An 8,331-nucleotide genomic window follows, 5' to 3' on the forward strand; every position below is an offset into this window, starting at 1 on the left:
GAGGCAACAACTGAACTTCGACGAAGTCCCCTGACCTCTTTTTCTCGTATCAAGGATGGCCTACACTTTCTAAAGACAACAGGAAAACTAGCATCTTCCGCCAGATACAGCTTCAGAGTCCAAGTCCTTGAATGCAGTATAAAAATTCATAAAAAATGATGAGTGAAAAGTCCAACCAATAATCAAAGATAAAGCATAGAACATCTTCGGCTTACCTGTCCATAGACACTACCTGTGTTAAAACCCACTATTCCAATGCCTCCAGATAACAATTTTCTTACAATACTAAATGTCTGCAGCAAAACAAATTTAAACAGTGCCGTGGAGATATTCCTAACTACTTTGATTACTTTTTCACGGAGAGTTTTCTGTGTTATATGAGAGAGAGTAGATCCATCTAAGAAAAGAGAATTGCTTGAAAAGCCATTTGATAGAGATGAGAGTTACCGGACGTTCTTATTATTTGAAGGAGGAGAGGAAGAAGGAGATAATGAAGATGTGTCGGGTCCTGCTGCTCAAGTCGAATTGGCTCGTGCTCAAGTCGACGAAACAGGGGAAGAACTGAATGATGAAGACGCGCAGGAGCCAACACATCTTCAACTTGAGCAGAGCCAACACAATTTCGCTTGTCGCTTCTTCCTTGTTGGGTTGGAAACACGGCCCCCCTTACCCCCCCCAACCCCGACACGAAAGGAAAAAAAGAAAAAAAAAACCAACAAACCCACCCACCCGGGGGGGGGGGGGGGCGGGGGCCGGGCCCGGGGCGCCCGCCCGCCCCGGGGCCCGGCTTCCCCCGTCCGCGGGGGGGCGGCCAACCCGGGGGGCGGCGGGGACAACCTCAAAAATTTTGCCTTTTCTTCCTTTAGGAATAAAAAAAAAAATAAAAATAAAAACATTTTGTGAAAAAATATATTTTTAAAAAAAAAAAAAAAAAAAAAAAAAAAAAAAAAAAAAAAAAAAAAAAAAAAAAAAAAAAAAAAAAAAAAAAAAAAAAAAAAAAAAAAAAAAAAAAAAAAAAAAAAAAAAAAAAAAAAAAAAAAAAAAAAAAAAAATCTCCCCTTTCAAATAGCCCTGTTAGAAACATCCGTAACTGTCATCTCCACTAAATCGCTCATCACGTGGTTCAGGTTTGCTTTTGCCCAGGTCAGGTCCGCTCTTCCCTTACCTTTCAGATAGAGTAACATAGGAATAAGAAAACGATTTAGCAGAGATGATCTCATGCCCCGTAACATTACGTTCCTCTGCACATTGCCTTGAAGTATGTCATTATCCGCATCGTTTTAGATTGAGATTGAGATTCAAATCTAATTTTTTTTTCCAAAAAACAAGGTTCTCATGGTCACACCTTATGAGAAGCACAAAAACATTTCAAAATGTTGTTGCAAGAAGAGAATTCCAGCCACTCCATTTTCTGCGTGTCCATAATGAATCACGACCAGGAATAATATAACTTCTCTACTCTTCTTTCTGATTTGTCTCACCTAGTACATTTCATTAATAGACTTAGACTAGCTATTTGCTTCTATGGATGGCTGTGGGCATGAGGGGAATACTCGATGAATGGGGACCTTGCTCTCAGTGCTTGCACCTTAAGGTGATATACCAGCATGTTGTAAGATGTGCGTTTTCATGGTTAAAGTATCTATCTTATGGAAAAGTCATCAAATCGCAGGATTAGCAGCATATAAAATCTTATTGGGTACTTTGGACTATGACGTCCAAGAGTAGAGAAAAAATCCATGCACGTTATGTGAAGAAATCCAATGCCTGCCTTTGCAGTTTCAAACAGGGCAAGCCAGCAAGACATGGCAATCTTCATAGAAAGTCTCACTTTATGGAGTGATTTATCTTCCGTAGGCTCAGGACATCATTAGCTACTGCATGGAACAATAGTGCACAAAAATGTGGCCAGTCTCCGTACAGTACATGGATGAACCACTAAAAATGACTTTTACAACCTCTTGAAGGAAAGAAGTTAAAAGCTTCCCCGATTTTGTGGTCCTCGTAGACTTCCATCCAGTCTGAAATTTATAATGGAGCCCAGAGTACAGGCCTCAATATGCTTTTATCTTTGATCATAGTGCGGGATCAGATTTTGGGCAGGAAACATTTTACGAGGAGGTGCTGATCAGATCAGCAACAGAGAAAAACAAGGCACAATTTTAAGGAAATATTACAAGGTTTTGGTCCCTTAAATTTGATGCAATAATCAACATAAGTCCGACCGCTTCATCTGGAGCTCAATGCGGAGGACAAACCAAAATCATTTACTATTTAGATTAGTTAACATAACAATGCCAAGTCATTCAAACGCAATCTATACAAAGAACAGAGCGTGGCAATTTGTCACTGAGCAGCAATGTCAACAGCATCCCATCAGCACCAGGGGCATTACTAACTTACATGTTCAATACTGTTGGTGCTCGTAAATCCAGACGCGACCTTGTTTTTTCTACAAAAGAAAATTAAGAGAACTCTCTAATGCCCAGCACCAAAACTTAAGAGGCATATTCAAGACAAAACTGACATGTAGGCAGGACAATTTTTCACATCACACTACCAAATGTTGTTGCATCCATGCAATAAATATTGTAGAGAGATCGATGTCAGCATCTACTTGTGCCAGCTAAGCCTGTAACTGAATGCCAACAGTCACCGCTGCTCCAAACTGCATCGACACAACACATAATCAATGTGACTTTATAGGTAAAAATGAGAATGAGAGAGCACAAATATCATACGAAGGGCAAACTAAACATTCTGATAAATGAATGGTGGTGCACGACCTTTCGAAGGCTGCTCTATCCAAGGCCCATTCATTATATTCAGGATGCTACATGCTTCGCTGTATTCCAAATCCGGTAGCAACTTTGGAGTAAGAAAGAAAACACCTGCACCATATGGTTTGAACAAATTATTTTATCCCTCTGAGAATTGTTTTCTTTCTTGTTAAGGAAATCATCTAATCTTTCGTACAAACAGGCTATCAAACCAAATAGCATTGTCTATTTAATCTTGAAGAATCTCTATATAAAAGATTTCAAGCATTCTATGCTGCATACCATGCTCAAAATTGGGACCTATACATTCCACACATCGGGGGAAGACCGGAATCGACACCGTATGTCTAGGCTTTCCTAATAAACAAATGCGGAAGTTATCTGCATCACTCATAGGTTTGCTTACTGAGGTGTACTGGGTTGGCTGGCAGAACTGACTAATTGCTGAAACGTCTTTCTTTCATTCATAGGGTCCATTCCTGGAAGAACCAAAAGTATATCAGAGAAAATGTTCCTAGGTATCAGTCAAGTCAACAGCTCAAAAGTACCAAGTGGTGGCAAAACCTTGATTTATACCCTAAATGGGCAGTTAGTCGGGTCTTGAAGGGAAACAAGGTAAAGAATAGTTGATACGGAGCGTTCCTGTGTTTCAAAAACATGTTACCCACTCCTGTCATGCTTTAAGCAATTCAAACTTAAATCTTTAGACTACCAAGTACCCCTCCAGATTGGTGGTGAGCGCTAAGAACTTGAAGTTGTCCAGCTTGCCTAATTTACCACGCAAGAGGATTAAGATCAGAATAAACAATGGAACAAGTATACAGTGGAGGTATAGTAAGCAGAGGGATACAGCGGCTCTATGGCTAGACGAATAATGGTGCACCCATATAAAAACTGCAAAACAAGTGCTTAAACTGAAGCAGCTTCTTCTTCAGTAACCCATGATTGTGAACATATTCCACAGTATGCAAAGACTAAATATAACCGAAAAATTATGTACCTTTAACCTTTTGTGAATACCTGAGAAATTACCCATGAACAAAAAGATAATAATTCTACTTCCCCAATCCATTGATCTCACGATAACTACTCCGTTTCAAGAATCCCACTTAAAGCCAAGAGCGCAATTAGCTCCCATTTGTTGACCAACTGATGGCCGGAACACCGAACACCCTTTGAACTTCCACATTCATTAACATGATTATTACAATCCTCCCATAGAGTCCCAGAGGTTTCCATAAAGATATTTGAGGACGGTAGCATAAACTGATCAAGTTGACAATATTCGCATTAATAGTTATATCAATTCCTTTTCTTTATATAACCCTGAACCAGAAATAGGTATTTAACTGAATAGGAATGATTTTGGATAAACTATTAATAAAGTTGGATTGACATGCATGTAATGCTTATATACACTCTGAAGAAAAGCGATATTGGATACTTTAACACCCCTTCTTACATGCAAACGAGACTGCGAACAACACATGCAATTGAAAAAAGGAGGCACACAAGTAAAATAAACCTGAGGCGGAACTTGACTTTGTTACAAATGATAGAAAGTACAATCCAAAACCAAAAACTATTAGATGGAGGGACACCACATGCATCCAATGCTCATCCCATAGATAAACAATGAGAGATGGCGTAGTAAATTTTAAGCCGTCGATGGATCAAAGAAGCAACTAGTGCCAAAATGGTTTTTCAAGTCGGGCACAGGCTTCTTCACATTGATCTTGATTATTGCCTCAATAAAGATTCCTCTTGTATGCAGGCAGTAAGTTCAATCAAAAGTCATAAAGCATGAAGCGAAGTCGAACAGACTTAACAGAAATTATGGCAAGCTCGAATCCATTTACCTGAATTTCACTTTTATAAGTATTCCATATCGATCAAAGTCTGAGCCATGCTCATCTGGACAATACCACTAAATAAGTGAGTATGTAATCATTCCAGCATATTTAAAAAACCAATAGCTATAATCACATACACATCCAATGAAACCTCCCCTGCAACAGCCATATCTTGGAAATTACGACCAAAAGTTTCATTAATCTGACTCACAATATTTCTCAAGGTAGGCAGCCAATATCCCTGCAGATAGTTTCACATCAGAACTTCTACAGAGAAAATGAACTCATGAGGATGCTGGTAGAAGCAATCCTGTAGTTAACGCATGCATCTTGGGAAAACCCAAATGATGACAGTGAAAATGGTAAAAGAAAATTATACCAAACAACAGTTACCCTAATGACAAAAGAAAAGGAAAGAAAAACAACACCGATAACATTGAAAGAATAATCATAATAACAAACAGTTAAATGCATGAAACAATGTTGCATTTGTCTCTAGTCTTGATGACTCAATGCTCTCAACACTTGTGACCATCGTCAAAATTTTACATAGGCTTATATGGCAAAATGCCAAACACTTGAGCCCTCCAATTAGTAGTTGCACTTTCAGTTTGCAGTTGGTAATATAGTACATAAGCATAAAAAATACCTGGAGATAAACTCCACGGGGAAAATGGAGCTCTTTTTTAATTGTATAATGCAGAAGAGCATGAAGGATCGACACTCTAATATTCTAGTCCATTTTTTAGTACCCATATTTTTCTTCACCAGCATCACAGGAACCAAATAGTGAATAGCTCCTCGCTGGAATTTCATTCCTCGAAGGAAAATCTGTAGAACCAAAACAAAACTGTCTTCTACATGATTTCTACTTGGATCATGAAACTAAGAAAGAGATGACCCACCATTGCTTCTCTTTTCAAGTAAGCTAGGTTTTCACCCAAACAAATCGATCGACCCAATTGCAACGGGAAAATTGTTCAAAAAATCCTAAACCTATTGTACTTTTGTCATTTCAGCCATAAACCTTTTGATTTTGCCAATTGAGCCTTAAATATTTTCACGTTTTGCCAATTGAGTTCAGCCGGCCAAATTTTTGGATTTTCTACATCGTAATGAATGAGGTGCTGTCTTTTGTGCTGGGAAGATTGGGGCTTGACCTTCGAATGCGTGCAGCGTCGGTCACTAGTGGGCTCGTTCGATCGGTAATGTCTTTAAATTTGCAATTTTCTAGTACTTATGAGCTCTGCCAATTTAAAACCTTATGTATCGTACGAGAAGTTGAGTCACTTTGTTGAATTATTCAGCTTATGTCCAGTCTTGTATATTCTCCTTTGGTCTATGATTATCAGCTTTCAATCTTTGCACGCGCGCACAGCGTGTGTTTGTGCTCGCGCGTGTGTTCGAGGAATGAAGGTTGATTGTAGACTTTGTCAAAATCCTGTCTGTGGCTGTCTTATTGCCCATGTGCGTGGTGTGAAACTCGATCAACTTTAGGTTATGGAACCAAATATGTTTGGTTTGTTTGACAGATAATCACTTGTATCGCTTAAAAAAAAAATGAGTGAACGAATAAATAATTCCACGTAGCAAAGCACGAGCAAAGATTAGAGCAGAGAGAGAAAGGGTTACCCGAAGGCGATGATACTAACTATATCGATGGCGGCTGTCCAAGTTTGAAATCTCTCACTTATGTCCATTCTTGTATATTCTCCTTTTTGGTCTACGATTCTCGCATAGTGTGCTTGTTGCCGGTCGCTATTATAGCCATTTTTGGTTTGATGAGTTAGATTTCATCTTTCAATCTTTGTGTGTGTGTTCGTGCTTGTGCTTGTGCTCGCTCGCGTGTTCGTGGAAGGAAGGATGATTTGTAGACTTTGTCAAAACCCTATCTGTGGCTGTCTTATTGCCCATGTGCATGGTGGGAAACAAGTTCTCAATCAACTTTAGGAGCCAAAGTACACTACAAATGTCAAAACTTGTGCACGTTACTTACTTTAGAGTCAAAATTTTTGAAATGATCATTTAAGTGCCAAATTTTTTTTAAAAACATTCATTTTAGTGCCAACTCCTATTTAAGCTAACGTGGCTAGCCGAAAATCCGATATGGCCTATTTTTTTATTAATATTTGAACTGACGTTATTTGTCGGAGTTGACACTGAAGTGAGTGTTTTTCAAAAAAATGGGCACTTAATGATCATTTTGAAAATTTTGACATCAAAGTGATTGTTTTTCAAAAAAATTGGCACTTAAATAATCGTTTTGAAAGTTTTGATGCTAAAGTGAACGCCCTACATAAGTTTGGACACTTGTAGTTTACTTAAGTCGCTATGGAGCCAAATATATCTGGTGTGTGTATTCCACATTCTGGAATTTTAAATTTCTTAAAGTAGAGTAATAGCGGGATGCACGGATTTTTCTGCAGTCCCCTGCTTCTTTAGGCTCAAAGTTACTTGCGCAATCGCAGCCATCGAAAAAATGAAAATTGATTTCCACCGTTAGATGACACGGCATCTGTTGGATTTGGCACGGCGATTTTGTCCTTGCCAAGCCCCACTGCTCCATTACTCACGCCGAAAGGAATTAATTGTGGCATGTCACAACCGCACTAATCATTCATGCTATTCAATTAATTTTCCTTTTTAGTTTCTTCCTTTTCTTTCTGCACTCGTGGTTCGACTGTGATGAGCAAGTATCATGGACTTGTTGTGGCTTTAATTTTTTTTTTTTTTTAATAATAGAGAATTGATTCCAAAAACTTTGTTGAGAAGATGTGGAAAGGATGTATTGAATTCAATGCGTCTAGAGGTTTCGAGTGGTTCAACGTGGGGATATACAAATAGAAACCGACAACGAAGACATGGTTTCGTTGGTCGTGGTCACCTCATAGTTTTCAAATATAAAGGAAACTCGTGTTTTCGCCTAATAGTATTCAATGAGATGCAATCACTGATTTAAGTTAGATTGTGATCGGAATTGAGCGTCGGATGTCGGAATCCTCGTCGGATTTCTCCTTTTCCCGAGGGGACAAACCAATACGAAAGCACCTGGTTATCTTTTTGACGCAACCTCATCATTGGGCAAAACCAGTTCATCTCCACTCAAAAGCCATGGACATCCCCAAGGCATGCCATTTGGAATGATTGCGAAGCGAAGGAGATGGAGCTCACGTGCACACGATCGATAAGAAGAAGGTTTAAGAATGTGCCTTCGCATTGATCCGAGACTTCCTATTACAAAGAGACAAGCTCCTCATTGGCCTTGGAGTTGTTAGAATAAATAAATATTAAATCACGCCTTCTTCTATCAGCTTAAGCTTTTAGAGCAGTTGGTTGTAGTCCCATCAAATCTTTCATGATATTAGAGCATGAGGTCGTGAGTTCGAACCTTTTCCAAACCCTAATTTGCTTTCCCAATAAAATATTTCGTGTTAAGAGTGAAAATATTTCATTGGGAAAGTAAATAAAGGCCTGGAAAGATTCGAACTCAAGACCTTTTGCTCTGATGATGAAGGCGTGATTTAATATTTATATATTCTAGCATGAGTTACTTAATCATAAATCACGCGCATTTTCAAGTGACTTTGTTTTCACCGGCGGCTTTTCTAATGCAAAGCTCCAAGGCCAATAGGGAGCTTGTCTCTTTGTAATACGGGATTCGCGATCGGCGTTGATGCGGCATGGTAAGGGCTTTTTCC

The 8,331-nt window shown here is 39.0% G+C and overlaps 2 long non-coding RNA genes across 2 annotated transcripts; both read right to left on the reverse strand.

Annotated features, from left to right (window-relative positions):
* Nucleotides 1-2,191: 2,191 nt before the first annotated feature.
* LOC115729489 lies at nt 2,192-3,229 on the reverse strand. Its single transcript, XR_004013959.2, has 4 exons — nt 3,187-3,229; nt 2,787-2,891; nt 2,259-2,668; nt 2,192-2,227 (listed from the first exon to the last, which is right to left on the reverse strand). It is a non-coding gene; the product is annotated as an uncharacterized LOC115729489 (long non-coding RNA).
* Nucleotides 3,230-3,357: 128 nt separating this feature from the next.
* Nucleotides 3,358-4,765, reverse strand: LOC125314984. The gene is made up of 3 exons (XR_007198338.1): nt 4,640-4,765; nt 3,500-3,548; nt 3,358-3,422 (listed from the first exon to the last, which is right to left on the reverse strand). It is a non-coding gene; the product is annotated as an uncharacterized LOC125314984 (long non-coding RNA).
* Nucleotides 4,766-8,331: the final 3,566 nt, after the last annotated feature.

This window comes from Rhodamnia argentea, chromosome 5 (genome assembly GCF_020921035.1).
Source record: "Rhodamnia argentea isolate NSW1041297 chromosome 5, ASM2092103v1, whole genome shotgun sequence".
NCBI classification, from domain to species: domain Eukaryota; kingdom Viridiplantae; phylum Streptophyta; class Magnoliopsida; order Myrtales; family Myrtaceae; genus Rhodamnia; species Rhodamnia argentea.